At 37.6% G+C, this 20644-nt stretch overlaps 18 non-coding genes across 18 annotated transcripts; all 18 read right to left on the minus strand.

Annotated features, from left to right (window-relative positions):
* Positions 1-612: 612 nt before the first annotated feature.
* On the minus strand, positions 613-684 carry trnac-gca (transfer RNA cysteine (anticodon GCA)). Its single transcript has one exon. It is a non-coding gene; the product is annotated as a tRNA-Cys (tRNA).
* Positions 685-4207: 3523 nt separating this feature from the next.
* On the minus strand, positions 4208-4279 carry trnac-gca (transfer RNA cysteine (anticodon GCA)). Its single transcript has one exon. It is a non-coding gene; the product is annotated as a tRNA-Cys (tRNA).
* Positions 4280-7157: 2878 nt separating this feature from the next.
* trnac-gca (transfer RNA cysteine (anticodon GCA)) lies at positions 7158-7229 on the minus strand. The gene has a single exon. It is a non-coding gene; the product is annotated as a tRNA-Cys (tRNA).
* Positions 7230-7651: 422 nt separating this feature from the next.
* Positions 7652-7723, minus strand: trnac-gca (transfer RNA cysteine (anticodon GCA)). The gene has a single exon. It is a non-coding gene; the product is annotated as a tRNA-Cys (tRNA).
* Positions 7724-8797: 1074 nt separating this feature from the next.
* On the minus strand, positions 8798-8869 carry trnac-gca (transfer RNA cysteine (anticodon GCA)). Its single transcript has one exon. It is a non-coding gene; the product is annotated as a tRNA-Cys (tRNA).
* Positions 8870-9291: 422 nt separating this feature from the next.
* On the minus strand, positions 9292-9363 carry trnac-gca (transfer RNA cysteine (anticodon GCA)). The gene has a single exon. It is a non-coding gene; the product is annotated as a tRNA-Cys (tRNA).
* Positions 9364-10440: 1077 nt separating this feature from the next.
* On the minus strand, positions 10441-10512 carry trnac-gca (transfer RNA cysteine (anticodon GCA)). Its single transcript has one exon. It is a non-coding gene; the product is annotated as a tRNA-Cys (tRNA).
* Positions 10513-10934: 422 nt separating this feature from the next.
* Positions 10935-11006, minus strand: trnar-gcg (transfer RNA arginine (anticodon GCG)). The gene has a single exon. It is a non-coding gene; the product is annotated as a tRNA-Arg (tRNA).
* Positions 11007-12239: 1233 nt separating this feature from the next.
* trnac-gca (transfer RNA cysteine (anticodon GCA)) lies at positions 12240-12311 on the minus strand. The gene has a single exon. It is a non-coding gene; the product is annotated as a tRNA-Cys (tRNA).
* A 1075-nt stretch (positions 12312-13386) lies between these two features.
* trnac-gca (transfer RNA cysteine (anticodon GCA)) lies at positions 13387-13458 on the minus strand. Its single transcript has one exon. It is a non-coding gene; the product is annotated as a tRNA-Cys (tRNA).
* Positions 13459-14039: 581 nt separating this feature from the next.
* Positions 14040-14111, minus strand: trnac-gca (transfer RNA cysteine (anticodon GCA)). The gene has a single exon. It is a non-coding gene; the product is annotated as a tRNA-Cys (tRNA).
* Positions 14112-14533: 422 nt separating this feature from the next.
* Positions 14534-14605, minus strand: trnac-gca (transfer RNA cysteine (anticodon GCA)). The gene has a single exon. It is a non-coding gene; the product is annotated as a tRNA-Cys (tRNA).
* Positions 14606-15839: 1234 nt separating this feature from the next.
* On the minus strand, positions 15840-15911 carry trnag-gcc (transfer RNA glycine (anticodon GCC)). Its single transcript has one exon. It is a non-coding gene; the product is annotated as a tRNA-Gly (tRNA).
* A 581-nt stretch (positions 15912-16492) lies between these two features.
* trnac-gca (transfer RNA cysteine (anticodon GCA)) lies at positions 16493-16564 on the minus strand. Its single transcript has one exon. It is a non-coding gene; the product is annotated as a tRNA-Cys (tRNA).
* Positions 16565-16986: 422 nt separating this feature from the next.
* trnac-gca (transfer RNA cysteine (anticodon GCA)) lies at positions 16987-17058 on the minus strand. The gene has a single exon. It is a non-coding gene; the product is annotated as a tRNA-Cys (tRNA).
* Positions 17059-18292: 1234 nt separating this feature from the next.
* Positions 18293-18364, minus strand: trnac-gca (transfer RNA cysteine (anticodon GCA)). The gene has a single exon. It is a non-coding gene; the product is annotated as a tRNA-Cys (tRNA).
* A 581-nt stretch (positions 18365-18945) lies between these two features.
* On the minus strand, positions 18946-19017 carry trnac-gca (transfer RNA cysteine (anticodon GCA)). Its single transcript has one exon. It is a non-coding gene; the product is annotated as a tRNA-Cys (tRNA).
* A 1234-nt stretch (positions 19018-20251) lies between these two features.
* Positions 20252-20323, minus strand: trnac-gca (transfer RNA cysteine (anticodon GCA)). Its single transcript has one exon. It is a non-coding gene; the product is annotated as a tRNA-Cys (tRNA).
* Positions 20324-20644: the final 321 nt, after the last annotated feature.

Below are 20644 nucleotides of genomic sequence, written 5' to 3' on the forward strand. Positions count from 1 at the left end.
GATGACAAAAATATTACAATCTGAGAACTATAGATCTGAAGTCTGTTGCACTTCAACCTCTGTTAGGAACTGTCTGACAGAGAATAACCATCTAATGAGGGACATTTTTGCAGAGCACCACCCTCTCTCAAGAAACACTGAGAAGTACTTGATTTCAAGATGACAAAAATATTACAATCTGAGACCTATAGATCTGAAGTCTATTGCACTTCCACCTCTGTTAGGAACTGTCTGACAGAGAATAACCATCTAATGAGGGACATTTTTGCAGAGCACACCCTCTCTCAAGAAACACTGAGAAAGTACTTGATTTCAAGATGACAAAAATATTACAATCTGAGACCTATAGATCTGAAGTCTATTGCACTTCCACCTCTGTTAGGAACTGTCTGACAGAGAAAAAAACATTGAATGAGGGACATTTTAGACTGAGTAACATAACCAAAAAAGGAGTACTCCCTCTCTCAAGATACATTTAGAAAGTACTTGATTTCAAGGGGGTGCCAGGATTTGAACGTGAGAAATTGTCTAATAAGGGACAATTTTCCTGAGTAACATATTGGGGAAAAAAGTCCTCTACCCTCAAACAACTCTTTGAAAAATTTGATTTAAAGGGGGCATCAGGATTTGAACCTGGGACCTCTTGATCTGCAGTCAAATGCTCTACCACTGAGCTATACCCCCTCTGCTAGAAACTGTCTAAAGGTGGAAAAATTGTCTAAAATGGGACATTATAGCTGGATATCAACAAAAACTAATAAAGAACACTCTCTCTCTGAAACATACCCATAAAGTATTTGATTTCAAGATGACAAAAATATTACAATCTGAGAACTATAGATCTGAAGTCTGTTGCACTTCAACCTCTGTTAGGAACTGTCTGACAGAGAATAACCATCTAATGAGGGACATTTTTGCAGAGCACACCCTCTCTCAAGAAACACTGAGAAAGTACTTGATTTCAAGATGACAAAAATATTACAATCTGAGACCTATAGATCTGAAGTCTATTGCACTTCCACCTCTGTTAGGAACTGTCTGACAGGAATAACCATCTAATGAGGGACATTTTTGCAGAGCACACCCTCTCTCAAGAACACTCGAGAAAGTACTTGATTTCAAGATGACAAAAATATTACAATCTGAGACCTATAGATCTGAAGTCTATTGCACTTCCACCATCTGTTAGGAACTGTCTGACAGAGAAAAAACATTGAACTGAGGGACATTTAGACTGAGTAACATAACCAAAAAAAAGGAGTACTCCATCTCTCAAGATACACTTAGAAGTACTTGATTTCAAGGGGGTGCCAGGATTTGAACGTGAGAAATTGTCTAATAAGGGACAATTTTCCCTGAGTAACATATTGGGGGAAAAAAGTCCTCTACCCTCAAACAACTCTTTGAAAAAACTTAATTTAAAGGGGGCATCAGGATTTGAACCTGGGACCTCATGATCTGCAGTCAAATGCTCTACCACTGAGCTATACCCCCTCTGCTAGAACCTGTCTAAAGGCGGAAAGAAAATTGTCTAATAAGGGACATTACAGCTGGATATCAACAGAAGCTCATCAAGAACACTCTCTCTCTGAAAACATACCCATAAAGTATTTGATTTCAAGATGACAAAAATATTACAAACTGAGACCTATAGATCTGAAGTCTATTGCACTTCCACCTCTGTTAGGAACTGTCTGACAGAGAAAAAAAACATTGAATGAGGGACATTTTAGACTGAGTAACATAACCAAAAAAGGAGTGCTCCCTCTCTCAAGATACATTTAGAAAGTACTTGATTTCAAGGGGGTGCCAGGATTTGAACGTGAGAAATTGTCTAATAAGGGACAATTTTCCCTGAGTAACATATTGGGAAAAAAAGTCCTATACCCTCAAACAACTCTTTGAAAAAACTTGATTTAAAGGGGGGCATCAGGATATGAACCTAGGACCTCTTGATCTGCAGTCAAATGCTCTACCACTGAGCTATACCCCCCTCTGCTAGAAACTGTCTAAAGGTGGAAAGATTGTCTAATAAGGGACATTATAGCTGGATATCAACAAAAACTAATCAAGAGCACTCTCTCTCTGAAAACATACCCATAAAGTATTGATTTCAAGATGACAAAAATATTACAAACTGACACCTATAGATCTGAAGTCTATTGCACTTCCACCTCTGTTAGGAACTGTCTGACAGAGAAAAAACATTGAATGAGGGACATTTTAGACTGAGTAACATAACCAAAAAGGAGTACTCCCTCTCTCAAGATACATTTAGAAAGTACTTGATTTCAAGGGGGTGCCAGGATTTGAACGTGAGAAATTGTCTAAAAGGGACAATTTTCCCTGAGTAACATATTGGGAAAAAAAGTCCTCTACCCTCAAACAACTCTTTGAAAAATCTTGATTTAAAGGGGGCATCAGGATTTGATCCTGGGACCTCTTGATCTGCAGTCAAATGCTCTACCACTGAGCTATACCCCCTCTGCTAGAAACTGTCTAAAGGTGGAAAAATTGTCTAAAATGGGACATTATAGCTGGATATCAACAAAAACTAATAAAGAACACTCTCTCTCTGAAAACATACCCATAAAGTATTTGATTTCAAGATGACAAAAATATTACAATCTGAGAACTATAGATCTGAAGTCTGTTGCACTTCAACCTCTGTTAGGAACTGTCTGACAGAGAATAACCATCTAATGAGGGACATTTTTGCAGAGCACACCCTCTCTCAAGAAACACTGAGAAAGTACTTGATTTCAAGATGACAAAAATATTACAATCTGAGACCTATAGATCTGAAGTCTATTGCACTTCCACCTCTGTTAGGAACTGTCTGACAGAGAAAAAAACATTGAATGAGGGACATTTTAGACTGAGTAACATAACCAAAAAAAGGAGTACTCCCTCTCTCAAGATACATTAGAAAGTACTTGATTTCAAGGGGGTGCCAGGATTTGAACGTGAGAAATTGTCTAATAAGGGACAATTTTCCCTGAGTAACATATTGGGAAAAAAAGTCCTCTACCCTCAAACAACTCTTTGAAAAAACTTGATTTAAAGGGGGCATCAGGATATGAACCTAGGACCTCTTGATCTGCAGTCAAATGCTCTACCACTGAGCTATACCCCCTCTGCTAGAAACTGTCTAAAGGTGGAAAGATTGTCTAATAAGGGACATTATAGCTGGATATCAACAAAACTAATCAAGAGCACTCTCTCTCTGAAACATACCCATAAAGTATTTGATTTCAAGATGACAAAAATATTACAAACTGACACCTATAGATCTGAAGTCTATTGCACTTCCACCTCTGTTAGGAACTGTCTGACAGAGAAAAAAACATTGAATGAGGGACATTTTAGACTGAGTAACATAACCAAAAAAGGAGTACTCCCTCTCTCAAGATACATTTAGAAAGTACTTGATTTCAAGGGGGTGCCAGGATTTGAACGTGAGAAATTGTCTAAAAGGGACAATTTTCCCTGAGTAACATATTGGGAAAAAAAGTCCTCTACCCTCAAACAACTCTTTGAAAAATCTTGATTTAAAGGGGGCATCAGGATTTGATCCTGGACCTCTTGATCTGCAGTCAAATGCTCTACCACTGAGCTATACCCCCTCTGCTAGAAACTGTCTAAAGGTGGAAAAATTGTCTAAAATGGGACATTATAGCTGGATATCAACAAAAACTAATAAAGAACACTCTCTCTCTGAAAACATACCCATAAAGTATTTGATTTCAAGATGACAAAAATATTACAATCTGAGAACTATAGATCTGAAGTCTGTTGCACTTCAACCTCTGTTAGGAACTGTCTGACAGAGAATAACCATCTAATGAGGGACATTTTTGCAGAGCACACCCTCTCTCAAGAAACACTGAGAAAGTACTTGATTTCAAGATGACAAAAATATTACAATCTGAGACCTATAGATCTGAAGTCTATTGCACTTCCACCTCTGTTAGGAACTGTCTGACAGAGAAAAAAACATTGAATGAGGGACATTTTAGACTGAGTAACATAACCAAAAAAAGGAGTACTCCATCTCTCAAGATACACTTAGAAAGTACTTGATTTCAAGGGGGTGCCAGGATTTGAACGTGAGAAATTGTCTAATAAGGGACAATTTTCCCTGAGTAACATATTGGGGAAAAAAAGTCCTCTACCCTCAAACAACTCTTTGAAAAACTTGATTTAAAGGGGGCATCAGGATTTGAACCTGGGACCTCTTGATCTGCAGTCAAATGCTCTACCACTGAGCTATACCCCCTCTGCTAGAAACTGTCTAAAGGTGGAAAAATTGTCTAAAATGGGACATTATAGCTGGATATCAACAAAAACTAATAAAGAACACTCTCTCTCTGAAAACATACCCATAAAGTATTTGATTTCAAGATGACAAAAATATTACAATCTGAGAACTATAGATCTGAAGTCTGTTGCACTTCAACCTCTGTTAGGAACTGTCTGACAGAGAATAACCATCTAATGAGGGACATTTTTGCAGAGCACACCCTCTCTCAAGAAACACTGAGAAAGTACTTGATTTCAAGATGACAAAAATATTACAATCTGAGACCTATAGATCTGAAGTCTATTGTCACTTCCACCTCTGTTAGGAACTGTCTGACAGAGAAAAAAAACATTGAATGAGGGACATTTTAGACTGAGTAACATAACCAAAAAAAGGAGTACTCCCTCTCTCAAGATACACTTAGAAAGTACTTGATTTCAAGGGGGTGCCAGGATTTGAACGTGAGAAATTGTCTAATAAGGGACCATTTTCCCTGAGTAACATAATTGGGAAAAAAAGTCCTCTACCCTCAAACAACTCTTTGAAAAATCTTGATTTAAAGGGGGCATCAGGATTTGAACCTGGGACCTCATTGATCTGCAGTGAAATGCTCTACCACTGAGCTATACCCCCTCTGCTAGAAACTGTCTAAAGGTGGAAAAATTGTCTAATAAGGGACATTATAGCTGGATATCAACAAAAGCTAATAAAGAACACTCTCTCTCTGAAAACATACCCATAAAGTATTTGATTTCAAGATGACAAAATATTACAATCTGAGAACTATAGATCTGAAGTCTGTTGCACTTCAACCTCTGTTAGGAACTGTCTGACAGAGAAAAAAACATTGAATGAGGGACATTTTAGACTGAGTAACATAACCAAAAAAGGAGTAGCTCCCTCTCTCAAGATACATTTAGAAAGTACTTGATTTCAAGGGGGTGCCAGGATTTGAACGTGAGAAATTGTCTAATAAGGGACAATTTTCCCTGAGTAACATATTGGGAAAAAAAGTCCTCTACCCTCAAACAACTCTTTGAAAAAACTTGATTTAAGGGGGCATCAGGATATGAACCTGGGACCTCTTGATCTGCAGTCAAATGCTCTACCACTGAGCTATACCCCCTCTGCTAGAAACTGTCTAAAGGTGGAAAAATTGTCTAATAAGGGACATTATAGCTGGATATCAACAAAAACTAATAAAGAACCCTCTCTCTCTGAAAACATACCCATAAAGTATTTGATTTCAAGATGACAAAAATATTACAATCTGAGAACTATAGATCTGAAGTCTGTTGCACTTCAACCTCTGTTAGGAACTGTCTGACAGAGAAAAAAACATTGAATGAGGGACATTTTAGACTGAGTAACATAACCAAAAAAGGAGTACTCCCTCTCTCAAGATACATTTAGAAAGTACTTGATTTCAAGGGGGTGCCAGGATTTGAACGTGAGAAATGGTCTAATAAGGGACAATTTTCCCTGAGTAACATATTGGGAAAAAAAAGTCCTCTACCCTCAAACAACTCTTTGAAAAATCTTGATTTAAAGGGGGCATCAGGATTTGAACCTGGGACCTCTTCATCTGCAGTCAAATGCTCTACCACTGAGCTATACCCCCTCTGCTAGAAACTGTCTAAAGGTGGAAAAATTGTCTAATAAGGGACATTATAGCTGGATATCAACAAAAACTAATAGAGAACACTCTCTCTCTGAAAGCACACCCATAAAGTATTTGATTTCAAGATGACAAAAATATTACAATCTGAGAACTATAGATCTGAAGTCTGTTGCACTTCAACCTCTGTTAGGAACTGTCTGACAGAGAATAACCATCTAATGAGGGACATTTTTGCAGAGCACACCCTCTCTCAAGAAACACTGAGAAAGTACTTGATTTCAAGATGACAAAAATATTACAATCTGAGACCTATAGATCTGAAGTCTATTGCACTTCCACCTCTGTTAGGAACTGTCTGACAGAGAAAAAAACATTGAATGAGGGACATTTTAGACTGAGTAACATAACCAAAAAAAGGAGTACTCCCTCTCTCAAGATACACTTAGAAAGTACTTGATTTCAAGGGGGTGCCAGGATTTGAACGTGAGAATTTGTCTAATAAGGGACAATTTTCCCTGAGTAACATATTGGGGGAAAAAAGTCCTCTACCCTCAAACAACTCTTTGAAAAATCTTGATTTAAAGTGGGTATCAGGATTTGAACCTGGGACCTCTTGATCTGCAGTCAAATGCTCTACCACTGAGCTATACCCCCTCTGGTAGAAAGTGTCTAAAGGTGGAAAAATTGTCTAATAAGGGACATTATAGCTGGATATCAACAAAAACGAATAAAGAACACTCTCTCTCTGAAAACATACCCATAAAGTATTTGATTTCAAGATGACAAAAATATTACAATCTGAGAACTATAGATCTGAAGTCTGTTGCACTTCAACCTCTGTTAGGAACTGTCTGACAGAGAATAACCATCTAATGAGGGACATTTTTGCAGAGCACACCCTCTCTCAAGAAACACTGAGAAAGTACTTGATTTCAAGATGACAAAATATTACAATCTGAGACCTATAGATCTGAAGTCTATTGCACTTCCACCTCTGTTAGGAACTGTCTGACAGAGAAAAAAACATTGAATGAGGGACATTTTAGACTGAGTAACATAACCAAAAAAAGGAGTACTCCCTCTCTCAAGATACACTTAGAAAGTACTTGATTTCAAGGGGGTGCCAGGATTTGAACTTAGAATTTGTCTAATAAGGGACAATTTTCCCTGAGTAACACATTGGGGAAAAAAGTCCTCTACCCTCAAACAACTCTTTGAAAAATCTTGATTTAAAGGGGGCATCAGGATTTGAACCTGGGACCTCTTGATCTGCAGTCAAATGCTCTACCACTGAGCTATACCCCCTCTGCTAGAAACTGTCTAAAGGTGGAAAAATTGTCTAATAAGGGACATTATAGCTGGATATCAACAAAAACTAATAAAGAACCCTCTCTCTCTGAAAACATACCCATAAAGTATTTGATTTCAAGATGACAAAAATATTACAATCTGAGAACTATAGATCTGAAGTCTGTTGCACTTCAACCTCTGTTAGGAACTGTCTGACAGAGAAAAAAACATTGAATGAGGGACATTTTAGACTGAGTAACATAACCAAAAAAGGAGTACTCCCTCTCTCAAGATACATTTAGAAAGTACTTGATTTCAAGGGGGTGCCAGGATTTTAACGTGAGAAATTGTCTAATAAGGGACAATTTTCCCTGAGTAACATATTGGGAAAAAAAGTCCTCTACCCTCAAACAACTCTTTGAAAAATCTTGATTTAAAGGGGGCATCAGGATTTGAACCTGGGACCTCTTGATCTGCAGTCAAATGCTCTACCACTGAGCTATACCCCCTCTGCTAGAAACTGTCTAAAGGTGGAAAAATTGTCTAATAAGGGACATTATAGCTGGATATCAACAAAAACTAATAAAGAACCCTCTCTCTCTGAAAACATACCCATAAAGTATTTGATTTCAAGATGACAAAAATATTACAATCTGAGAACTATAGATCTGAAGTCTGTTGCACTTCAACCTCTGTTAGGAACTGTCTGACAGAGAAAAAAACATTGAATGAGGGACATTTTAGACTGAGTAACATAACCAAAAAAGGAGTACTCCCTCTCTCAAGATACATTTAGAAAGTACTTGATTTCAAGGGGGTGCCATGATTTGAACGTGAGAAATTGTCTAATAAGGGACAATTTTCCCTGAGTAACATATTGGGGAAAAAAGTCCTCTACCCTCAAACAACTCTTTGAAAAATCTTGATTTAAAGGGGCCATCAGGATTTGAACCTGGGACCTCTTGATCTGCAGTCAAATGCTCTACCACTGAGCTATACCCCCTCTGCTAGAAACTGTCTAAAGGTGGAAAAATTGTCTAATAAGGGACATTATAGCTGGATATCAACAAAAACTAATAAGAACACTCTCTCTCTGAAAGCATACCCATAAAGTATTTGATTTCAAGATGACAAAAATATTACAATCTGAGAACTATAGATCTGAAGTCTGTTGCACTTCAACCTCTGTTAGGAACTGTCTGACAGAGAATAACCATCTAATGAGGGACATTTTTGCAGAGCACACCCTCTCTCAAGAAACACTGAGAAAGTACTTGATTTCAAGATGACAAAAATATTACAATCTGAGACCTATAGATCTGAAGTCTATTGCACTTCCACCTCTGTTAGGAACTGTCTGACAGAGAAAAAAACATTGAATGAGGGACATTTTAGACTGAGTAACATAACCAAAAAAAGGAGTACTCCCTCTCTCAAGATACACTTAGAAAGTACTTGATTTCAAGGGGGTGCCAGGATTTTAACGTGAGAAATTGTCTAATAAGGGACAATTTTCCCTGAGTAACATATTGGGAAAAAAAGTCCTCTACCCTCAAACAACTCTTTGAAAAATCTTGATTTAAAGGGGGCATCAGGATTTGAACCTGGGACCTCTTGATCTGCAGTCAAATGCTCTACCACTGAGCTATACCCCCTCTGCTAGAAACTGTCTAAAGGTGGAAAAATTGTCTAATAAGGGACATTATAGCTGGATATCAACAAAAACTAATAAAGAACCCTCTCTCTCTGAAAACATACCCATAAAGTATTTGATTTCAAGATGACAAAAATATTACAATCTGAGAACTATAGATCTGAAGTCTGTTGCACTTCAACCTCTGTTAGGAACTGTCTGACAGAGAAAAAAACATTGAATGAGGGACATTTTAGACTGAGTAACATAACCAAAAAAGGAGTACTCCCTCTCTCAAGATACATTTAGAAAGTACTTGATTTCAAGGGGGTGCCAGGATTTGAACGTGAGAAATGGTCTAATAAGGGACAATTTTCCCTGAGTAACATATTGGGGAAAAAAGTCCTCTACCCTCAAACAACTCTTTGAAAAATCTTGATTTAAAGGGGGCATCAGGATTTGAACCTGGGACCTCTTGATCTGCAGTCAAATGCTCTACCACTGAGCTATACCCCCTCTGCTAGAAACTGTCTAAAGGTGGAAAAATTGTCTAATAAGGGACATTATAGCTGGATATCAACAAAAACTAATAAAGAACCCTCTCTCTCTGAAAACATACCCATAAAGTATTTGATTTCAAGATGACAAAAATATTACAATCTGAGAACTATAGATCTGAAGTCTGTTGCACTTCAACCTCTGTTAGGAACTGTCTGACAGAGAAAAAAACATTGAATGAGGGACATTTTAGACTGAGTAACATAACCAAAAAAGGAGTACTCCCTCTCTCAAGATACATTTAGAAAGTACTTGATTTCAAGGGGGTGCCAGGATTTGAACGTGAGAAATGGTCTAATAAGGGACAATTTTCCCTGAGTAACATATTGGGAAAAAAAGTCCTCTACCCTCAAACAACTCTTTGAAAAATCTTGATTTAAAGGGGGCATCAGGATTTGAACCTGGGACCTCTTCATCTGCAGTCAAATGCTCTACCACTGAGCTATACCCCCTCTGCTAGAAACTGTCTAAAGGTGGAAAAATTGTCTAATAAGGGACATTATAGCTGGATATCAACAAAAACTAATAAAGAACACTCTCTCTCTGAAAACATACCCATAAAGTATTTGATTTCAAGATGACAAAAATATTACAATCTGAGAACTATAGATCTGAAGTCTGTTGCACTTCAACCTCTGTTAGGAACTGTCTGACAGAGAATAACCATCTAATGAGGGACATTTTTGCAGAGCACACCCTCTCTCAAGAAACACTGAGAAAGTACTTGATTTCAAGATGACAAAAATATTACAATCTGAGACCTATAGATCTGAAGTCTATTGTACTTCCACCTCTGTTAGGAAGTGTCTGACAGAGAAAAAAAACATTGAATGAGGGACATTTTAGACTGAGTAACATAACCAAAAAAAGGAGTACTCCCTCTCTCAAGATACACTTAGAAAGTACTTGATTTCAAGGGGGTGCCAGGATTTGAACGTGAGAAATTGTCTAATAAGGGACCATTTTCCCTGAGTAATAAATTGGGAAAAAAAAGTCCTCTACCCTCAAACAACTCTTTGAAAAATCTTGATTTAAAGGGGGCATCAGGATTTGAACCTGGGACCTCTTGATCTGCAGTCAAATGCTCTACCACTGAGCTATACCCCCTCTGCTAGAAACTGTCTAAAGGTGGAAAAATTGTCTAATAAGGGACATTATAGCTGGATATCAACAAAAACTAATAAAGAACCCTCTCTCTCTGAAAACATACCCATAAAGTATTTGATTTCAAGATGACAAAAATATTACAATCTGAGAACTATAGATCTGAAGTCTGTTGCACTTCAACCTCTGTTAGGAACTGTCTGACAGAGAAAAAAACATTGAATGAGGGACATTTTAGACTGAGTAACATAACCAAAAAAGGAGTACTCCCTCTCTCAAGATACATTTAGAAAGTACTTGATTTCAAGGGGGTGCCAGGATTTGAACGTGAGAAATGGTCTAATAAGGGACAATTTTCCCTGAGTAACATATTGGGAAAAAAAGTCCTCTACCCTCAAACAACTCTTTGAAAAATCTTGATTTAAAGGGGGCATCAGGATTTGAACCTGGTACCTCTTCATCCGCAGTCAAATGCTCTACCACTGAGCTATACCCCCTCTGCTAGAAACTGTCTAAAGGTGGAAAAATTGTCTAATAAGGGACATTATAGCTGGATATCAACAAAAACTAATAGAGAACACTCTCTCTCTGAAAGCACACCCATAAAGTATTTGATTTCAAGATGACAAAAATATTACAATCTGAGAACTATAGATCTGAAGTCTGTTGCACTTCAACCTCTGTTAGGAACTGTCTGACAGAGAATAACCATCTAATGAGGGACATTTTTGCAGAGCACACCCTCTCTCAAGAAACACTGAGAAAGTACTTGATTTCAAGATGACAAAAATATTACAATCTGAGACCTATAGATCTGAAGTCTATTGCACTTCCACCTCTGTTAGGAACTGTCTGACAGAGAAAAAAACATTGAATGAGGGACATTTTAGACTGAGTAACATAACCAAAAAAAGGAGTACTCCCTCTCTCAAGATACACTTAGAAAGTACTTGATTTCAAGGGGGTGCCAGGATTTGAACGTGAGAATTTGTCTAATAAGGGACAATTTTCCCTGAGTAACATATTGGGGAAAAAAGTCCTCTACCCTCAAACAACTCTTTGAAAAATCTTGATTTAAAGTGGGTATCAGGATTTGAACCTGGGACCTCTTGATCTGCAGTCAAATGCTCTACCACTGAGCTATACCCCCTCTGGTAGAAAGTGTCTAAAGGTGGAAAAATTGTCTAATAAGGGACATTATAGCTGGATATCAACAAAAACGAATAAAGAACACTCTCTCTCTGAAAACATACCCATAAAGTATTTGATTTCAAGATGACAAAAATATTACAATCTGAGAACTATAGATCTGAAGTCTGTTGCACTTCAACCTCTGTTAGGAACTGTCTGACAGAGAATAACCATCTAATGAGGGACATTTTTGCAGAGCACACCCTCTCTCAAGAAACACTGAGAAAGTACTTGATTTCAAGATGACAAAAATATTACAATCTGAGACCTATAGATCTGAAGTCTATTGCACTTCCACCTCTGTTAGGAACTGTCTGACAGAGAAAAAAACATTGAATGAGGGACATTTTAGACTGAGTAACATAACCAAAAAAAGGAGTACTCCCTCTCTCAAGATACACTTAGAAAGTACTTGATTTCAAGGGGGTGCCAGGATTTGAACTTAGAATTTGTCTAATAAGGGACAATTTTCCCTGAGTAACACATTGGGGAAAAAAGTCCTCTACCCTCAAACAACTCTTTGAAAAATCTTGATTTAAAGGGGGCATCAGGATTTGAACCTGGGACCTCTTGATCTGCAGTCAAATGCTCTACCACTGAGCTATACCCCCTCTGCTAGAAACTGTCTAAAGGTGGAAAAATTGTCTAATAAGGGACATTATAGCTGGATATCAACAAAAACTAATAAAGAACCCTCTCTCTCTGAAAACATACCCATAAAGTATTTGATTTCAAGATGACAAAAATATTACAATCTGAGAACTATAGATCTGAAGTCTGTTGCACTTCAACCTCTGTTAGGAACTGTCTGACAGAGAAAAAAACATTGAATGAGGGACATTTTAGACTGAGTAACATAACCAAAAAAGGAGTACTCCCTCTCTCAAGATACATTTAGAAAGTACTTGATTTCAAGGGGGTGCCAGGATTTGAACGTGAGAAATTGTCTAATAAGGGACAATTTTCCCTGAGTAACATATTGGGGAAAAAAGTCCTCTACCCTCAAACAACTCTTTGAAAAATCTTGATTTAAAGGGGCCATCAGGATTTGAACCTGGGACCTCTTGATCTGCAGTCAAATGCTCTACCACTGAGCTATACCCCATCTGCTAGAAACTGTCTAAAGGTGGAAAAATTGTCTAATAAGGGACATTATAGCTGGATATCAACAAAAACTAATAAAGAACACTCTCTCTCTGAAAACATACCCATAAAGTATTTGATTTCAAGATGACAAAAATATTACAATCTGAGAACTATAGATCTGAAGTCTGTTGCACTTCAACCTCTGTTAGGAACTGTCTGACAGAGAATAACCATCTAATGAGGGACATTTTTGCAGAGCACACCCTCTCTCAAGAAACACTGAGAAAGTACTTGATTTCAAGATGACAAAAATATTACAATCTGACACCTATAGATCTGAAGTCTATTGCACTTCCACCTCTGTTAGGAAGTGTCTGACAGAGAAAAAAACATTGAATGAGGGACATTTTAGACTGAGTAACATAACCAAAAAAAGGAGTACTCCCTCTCTCAAGATACACTTAGAAAGTACTTGATTTCAAGGGGGTGCCAAGATTTGAACGTGAGAATTTGTCTAATAAGGGACAATTTTCCATGAGTAACATATTGGGAAAAAAAGTCCTCTACCCTCAAACAACTCTTTGAAAAATCTTGATTTAAAGGGGGCATCAGGATTTGAACCTGGGACCTCTTGATCTGCAGTCAAATGCTCTACCACTGAGCTATACCCCCTCTGCTAGAAACTGTCTAAAGGTGGAAAAATTGTCTAATAAGGGACATTATAGCTGGATATCAACAAAAACTAATAAAGAACACTCTCTCTCTGAAAGCATACCCATAAAGTATTTGATTTCAAGATGACAAAAATATTACAATCTGAGAACTATAGATCTGAAGTCTGTTGCACTTCAACCTCTGTTAGGAACTGTCTGACACGGAATAACCATCTAATGAGGGACATTTTTGCAGAGCACACCCTCTCTCAAGAAACACTGAGAAAGTACTTGATTTCAAGATGACAAAAATATTACAATCTGAGACCTATAGATCTGAAGTCTATTGCACTTCCACCTCTGTTAGGAACTGTCTGACAGAGAAGAAAACATTGAATGAGGGACATTTTAGACTGAGTAACATAACCAAAAAAAGGAGTACTCCCTCTCTCAAGATACACTTAGAAAGTACTTGATTTCAAGGGGGTGCCAGGATTTGAACGTGAGAATTTGTCTAATAAGGGACAATTTTCCCTGAGTAACATATTGGGGAAAAAAGTCCTCTACCCTCAAACAACTCTTTGAAAAATCTTGATTTAAAGGGGGCATCAGGATTTGAACCTGGGACCTCTTGATCTGCAGTCAAATGCTCTACCACTGAGCTATACCCCCTCTGCTAGAAACTGTCTAAAGGTGGAAAAATTGTCTAATAAGGGACATTATAGCTGGATATCAACAAAAACTAATAAAGAACACTCTCTCTCTGAAAACATACCCATAAAGTATTTGATTTCAAGATGACAAAAATATTACAATCTGAGAACTATAGATCTGAAGTCTGTTGCACTTCAACCTCTGTTAGGAACTGTCTGACAGAGAAAAAAACAATGAATGAGGGACATTTTAGACTGAGTAACATAACCAAAAAAAGAGTACTCCCTCTCTCAAGATACATTTAGAAAGTACTTGATTTCAAGGGGGTGCCAGGATTTGAACGTCAGAAATTGTCTAATAAGGGACAATTTTCCCTGAGTAACATATTGGGGAAAAAAGTCCTCTACCCTCAAACAACTCTTTGAAAAATCTTGATTTAAAGGGGGCATCAGGATTTGAACCTGGGACCTCTTGATCTGCAGTCAAATGCTCTACCACTGAGCTATACCCCCTCTGCTAGAAACTGTCTAAAGGTGGAAAAATTGTCTAATAAGGGACATTATAGCTGGATATCAACAAAAACTAATAAAGAACACTCTCTCTCTGAAAGCATACCCATAAAGTATTTGATTTCAAGATGACAAAAATATTACAATCTGAGAACTATAGATCTGAAGTCTGTTGCACTTCAACCTCTGTTAGGAACTGTCTAACAGAGAATAACCATCTAATGAGGGACATTTTTGCAGAGCACACCCACTCTCAAGAAACACTGAGAAAGTACTTGATTTCAAGATGACAAAAATATTACAATCTGAGACCTATAGATCTGAAGTCTATTGCACTTCCACCTCTGTTAGGAACTGTCTGACAGAGAAAAAAACATTGAATGAGGGACATTTTAGACTGAGTAACATAACCAAAAAAAGGAGTACTCCCTCTCTCAAGATACACTTAGAAAGTACTTGATTTCAAGGGGGTGCCAGGATTTGAACGTGAGAATTTGTCTAATAAGGGACAATTTTCCCTGAGTAACATATTGGGGAAAAAAGTCCTCTACCCTCAAACAACTCTTTGAAAAATCTTGATTTAAAGGGGGCATCAGGATTTGAACCTGGGACCTCTTGATCTGCAGTCAAATGCTCTACCACTGAGCTATACCCCGTCTGCTAGAAACTGTCTAAAGGTGGAAAAATGGTCTAATAAGGGACATTATAGCTGGATATCAACAAAAACTAATAAAGAACACTCTCTCTCTGAAAACATACCCATAAAGTATTTGATTTCAAGATGACAAAAATATTACAATCTGAGAACTATAGATCTGAAGTCTGTTGCACTTCAACCTCTGTTAGGAACTGTCTGACAGAGAATAACCATCTAATGAGGGACATTTTTGCAGAGCACACCCTCTCTCAAGAAACACTGAGAAAGTACTTGATTTCAAGATGACTAAAATATTACAATCTGACACCTATAGATCTGAAGTCTATTGCACTTCCACCTCTGTTAGGAAGTGTCTGACAGAGAAAAAAACATTGAATGAGGGACATTTTAGACTGAGTAACATAACCAAAAAAAGGAGTACTCCCTCTCTCAAGATACACTTAGAAAGTACTTGATTTCAAGGGGGTGCCAAGATTTGAACGTGAGAATTTGTCTAATAAGGGACAATTTTCCATGAGTAACATATTGGGAAAAAAAGTCCTCTACCCTCAAACAACTCTTTGAAAAATCTTGATTTAAAGGGGGCATCAGGATTTGAACCTGGGACCTCTTGATCGGCAGTCAAATGCTCTACCACTGAGCTATACCCACTCTGCTAGAAACTGTCTAAAGGTGGAAAAATTGTCTAATAAGGGACATTATAGCTGGATATCAACAAAAACTAATAAAGAACACTCTCTCTCTGAAAACATACCCATAAAGTATTTGATTTCAAGATGACAAAAATATTACAATCTGAGAACTATAGATCTGAAGTCTGTTGCACTTCAACCTCTGTTAGGAACTGTCTGACAGAGAATAACCATCTAATGAGGGACATTTTTGCAGAGCACACCCTCTCTCAAGAAACACTGAGAAAGTACTTGATTTCAAGATGACAAAAATATTACAATCTGACACCTATAGATCTGAAGTCTATTGCACTTCCACCTCTGTTAGGAAGTGTCTGACAGAGAAAAAAACATTGAATGAGGGACATTTTAGACTGAGTAACATAACCAAAAAAAGGAGTACTCCCTCTCTCAAGATACACTTAGAAAGTACTTGATTTCAAGGGGGTGCCAAGATTTGAACGTGAGAATTTGTCTAATAAGGGACAATTTTCCATGAGTAACATATTGGGAAAAAAAGTCCTCTACCCTCAAACAACTCTTTGAAAAATCTTGATTTAAAGGGGGCATCAGGATTTGAACCTGGGACCTCTTGATCTGCAGTCAAATGCTCTACCACTGAGCTATACCCCCTCTGCTAGAAACTGTCTAAAGGTGGAAAAATTGTCTAATAAGGGACATTATAGCTGGATATCAACAAAAACTAATAAAGAACACTCTCTCTCTGAAAACATACCCATAAAGTATTTGATTTCAAGATGACAAAAATATTACAATCTGAGAACTATAGATCTGAAGTCTGTTGCACTTCAACCTCTGTTAGGAACTGTCTGACAGAGAAAAAAACATTGAATGAGGGACATTTTAGACTGAGTAACATAACCAAAAAAGGAGTACTCCCTCTCTCAAGATACATTTAGAAAGTACTTGATTTCAAGGGGGTGCCAGGATTTGAACGTCAGAAATTGTCTAATAAGGGACAATTTTCCCTGAATAACATATTGGGGAAAAAAGTCCTCTACCCTCAAACAACTCTTTGAAAAATCTTGATTTAAAGGGGGCATCAGGATTTGAACCTGGGACCTCTTGATCTGCAGTCAAATGCTCTACCACTGAGCTATACCCCCTCTGCTAGAAACTGTCTAAAGGTGGAAAAATTGTCTAATAAGGGACATTATAGCTGGATATCAACAAAAACTAATAAAGAACACTCTCTCTCTGAAAGCATACCCATAAAGTATTTGATTTCAAGATGACAAAAATATTACAATCTGAGAACTATAGATCTGAAGTCTGTTGCACTTCAACCTCTGTTAGGAACTGTCTGACACGGAATAACCATCTAATGAGGGACATTTTTGCAGAGCACACCCTCTCTCAAGAAACACTGAGAAAGTACTTGATTTCAAGATGACAAAAATATTACAATCTGAGACCTATAGATCTGAAGTCTATTGCACTTCCACCTCTGTTAGGAACTGTCTGACAGAGAAGAAAACATTGAATGAGGGACATTTTAGACTGAGTAACATAACCAAAAAAAGGAGTACTCCCTCTCTCAAGATACACTTAGAAAGTACTTGATTTCAAGGGGGTGCCAGGATTTGAACGTGAGAATTTGTCTAATAAGGGACAATTTTCCCTGAGTAACATATTGGGGAAAAAAGTCCTCTACCCTCAAACAACTCTTTGAAAAATCTTGATTTAAAGGGGGCATCAGGATTTGAACCTGGGACCTCTTCATCTGCAGTCAAATGCTCTACCACTGAGCTATACCCCCTCTGCTAGAAACTGTCTAAAGGTGGAAAAATTGTCTAATAAGGGACATTATAGCTGGATATCAACAAAAACTAATAAAGAACACTCTCTCTCTGAAAACATACCCATAAAGTATTTGATTTCAAGATGACAAAAATATTACAATCTGAGAACTATAGATCTGAAGTCTGTTGCACTTCAACCTCTGTTAGGAACTGTCTGACAGAGAATAACCATCTAATGAGGGACATTTTTGCAGAGCACACCCTCTCTCAAGAAACACTGAGAAAGTACTTGATTTCAAGATGACAAAAATATTACAATCTGACACCTATAGATCTGAAGTCTATTGCACTTCCACCTCTGTTAGGAAGTGTCTGACAGAGAAAAAAACATTGAATGAGGGACATTTTAGACTGAGTAACATAACCAAAAAAAGGAGTACTCCCTCTCTCAAGATACACTTAGAAAGTACTTGATTTCAAGGGGGTGCCAAGATTTGAACGTGAGAATTTGTCTAATAAGGGACAATTTTCCATGAGTAACATATTGGGAAAAAAAGTCCTCTACCCTCAAACAACTCTTTGAAAAATCTTGATTTAAAGGGGGCATCAGGATTTGAACCTGGGACCTCTTGATCTGCAGTCAAATGCTCTACCACTGAGCTATACCCCCTCTGCTAGAAACTGTCTAAAGGTGGAAAAATTGTCTAATAAGGGACATTATAGCTGGATATCAACAAAAACTAATAAAGAACACTCTCTCTCTGAAAGCATACCCATAAAGTATTTGATTTCAAGATGACAAAAATATTACAATCTGAGAACTATAGATCTGAAGTCTGTTGCACTTCAACCTCTGTTAGGAACTGTCTGACACGGAATAACCATCTAATGAGGGACATTTTTGCAGAGCACACCCTCTCTCAAGAAACACTGAGAAAGTACTTGATTTCAAGATGACAAAAATATTACAATCTGAGACCTATAGATCTGAAGTCTATTGCACTTCCACCTCTGTTAGGAACTGTCTGACAGAGAAGAAAACATTGAATGAGGGACATTTTAGACTGAGTAACATAACCAAAAAAAGGAGTACTCCCTCTCTCAAGATACACTTAGAAAGTACTTGATTTCAAGGGGGTGCCAGGATTTGAACGTGAGAATTTGTCTAATAAGGGACAATTTTCCCTGAGTAACATATTGGGGAAAAAAGTCCTCTACCCTCAAACAACTCTTTGAAAAATCTTGATTTAAAGGGGGCATCAGGATTTGAACCTGGGACCTCTTGATCTGCAGTCAAATGCTCTACCACTGAGCTATACCCCCTCTGCTAGAAACTGTCTAAAGGTGGAAAAATTGTCTAATAAGGGACATTATAGCTGGATATCAACAAAAACTAATAAAGAACACTCTCTCTCTGAAAACATACACATAAAGTATTTGATTTCAAGATGACAAAAATATTACAATCTGAGAACTATAGATCTGAAGTCTGTTGCACTTCAACCTCTGTTAGGAACTGTCTGACAGAGAATAACCATCTAATGAGGGACATTTTTGCAGAGCACACCCTCTCTCAAGAAACACTGAGAAAGTACTTGATTTCAAGATGACAAAAATATTACAATCTGACACCTATAGATCTGAAGTCTATTGCACTTCCACCTCTGTTAGGAAGTGTCTGACAGAGAAAAAAACATTGAATGAGGGACATTTTAGACTGAGTAACATAACCAAAAAAAGGAGTACTCCCTCTCTCAAGATACACTTAGAAAGTACTTGATTTCAAGGGGGTGCCAAGATTTGAACGTGAGAATTTGTCTAATAAGGGACAATTTTCCATGAGTAACATATTGGGAAAAAAAATCCTCTACCCTCAAACAACTCTTTGAAAAATCTTGATTTAAAGGGGGCATCAGGATTTGAACCTGGGACCTCTTGATCTGCAGTCAAATGCTCTACCACTGAGCTATACCCACTCTGCTAGAAACTGTCTAAAGGTGGAAAAATTGTCTAATAAGGGATATTATAGCTGGATATCAACAAAAACTAATAAAGAACACTCTCTCTCTGAAAACATACCCATAAAGTATTTGATTTCAAGATGACAAAAATATTACAATCTGAGAACTATAGATCTGAAGTCTGTTGCACTTCAACCTCTGTTAGGAACTGTCTGACAGAGAATAACCATCTAATGAGGGACATTTTTGCAGAGCACACCCTCTCTCAAGAAACACTGAGAAAGTACTTGATTTCAAGATGACAAAAATATTACAATCTGACACATATAGATCTGAAGTCTATTGCACTTCCACCTCTGTTAGGAAGTGTCTGACAGAGAAAAAAACATTGAATGAGGGACATTTTAGACTGAGTAACATAACCAAAAAAAGGAGTACTCCCTCTCTCAAGATACACTTAGAAAGTACTTGATTTCAAGGGGGTGCCAAGATTTGAACGTGAGAATTTGTCTAATAAGGGACAATTTTCCATGAGTAACATATTGGGAAAAAAAGTCCTCTACCCTCAAACAACTCTTTGAAAAATCTTGATTTAAAGGGGGCATCAGGATTTGAACCTGGGACCTCTTGATCTGCAGTCAAATGCTCTACCACTGAGCTATACCCCCTCTGCTAGAAACTGTCTAAAGGTGGAAAAATTGTCTAATAAGGGACATTATAGCTGGATATCAACAAAAACTAATAAAGAACACTCTCTCTCTGAAAACATACCCATAAAGTATTTGATTTCAAGATGACAAAAATATTACAATCTGAGAACTATAGATCTGAAGTCTGTTGCACTTCAACCTCTGTTAGGAACTGTCTGACAGAGAAAAAAACATTGAATGAGGGACATTTTAGACTGAGTAACATAACCAAAAAAGGAGTACTCCCTCTCTCAAGATACATTTAGAAAGTACTTGATTTCAAGGGGGTGCCAGGATTTG

This window comes from Oncorhynchus kisutch, unplaced genomic scaffold (assembly GCF_002021735.2).
Source record: "Oncorhynchus kisutch isolate 150728-3 unplaced genomic scaffold, Okis_V2 scaffold4071, whole genome shotgun sequence".
NCBI classification, from domain to species: domain Eukaryota; kingdom Metazoa; phylum Chordata; class Actinopteri; order Salmoniformes; family Salmonidae; genus Oncorhynchus; species Oncorhynchus kisutch.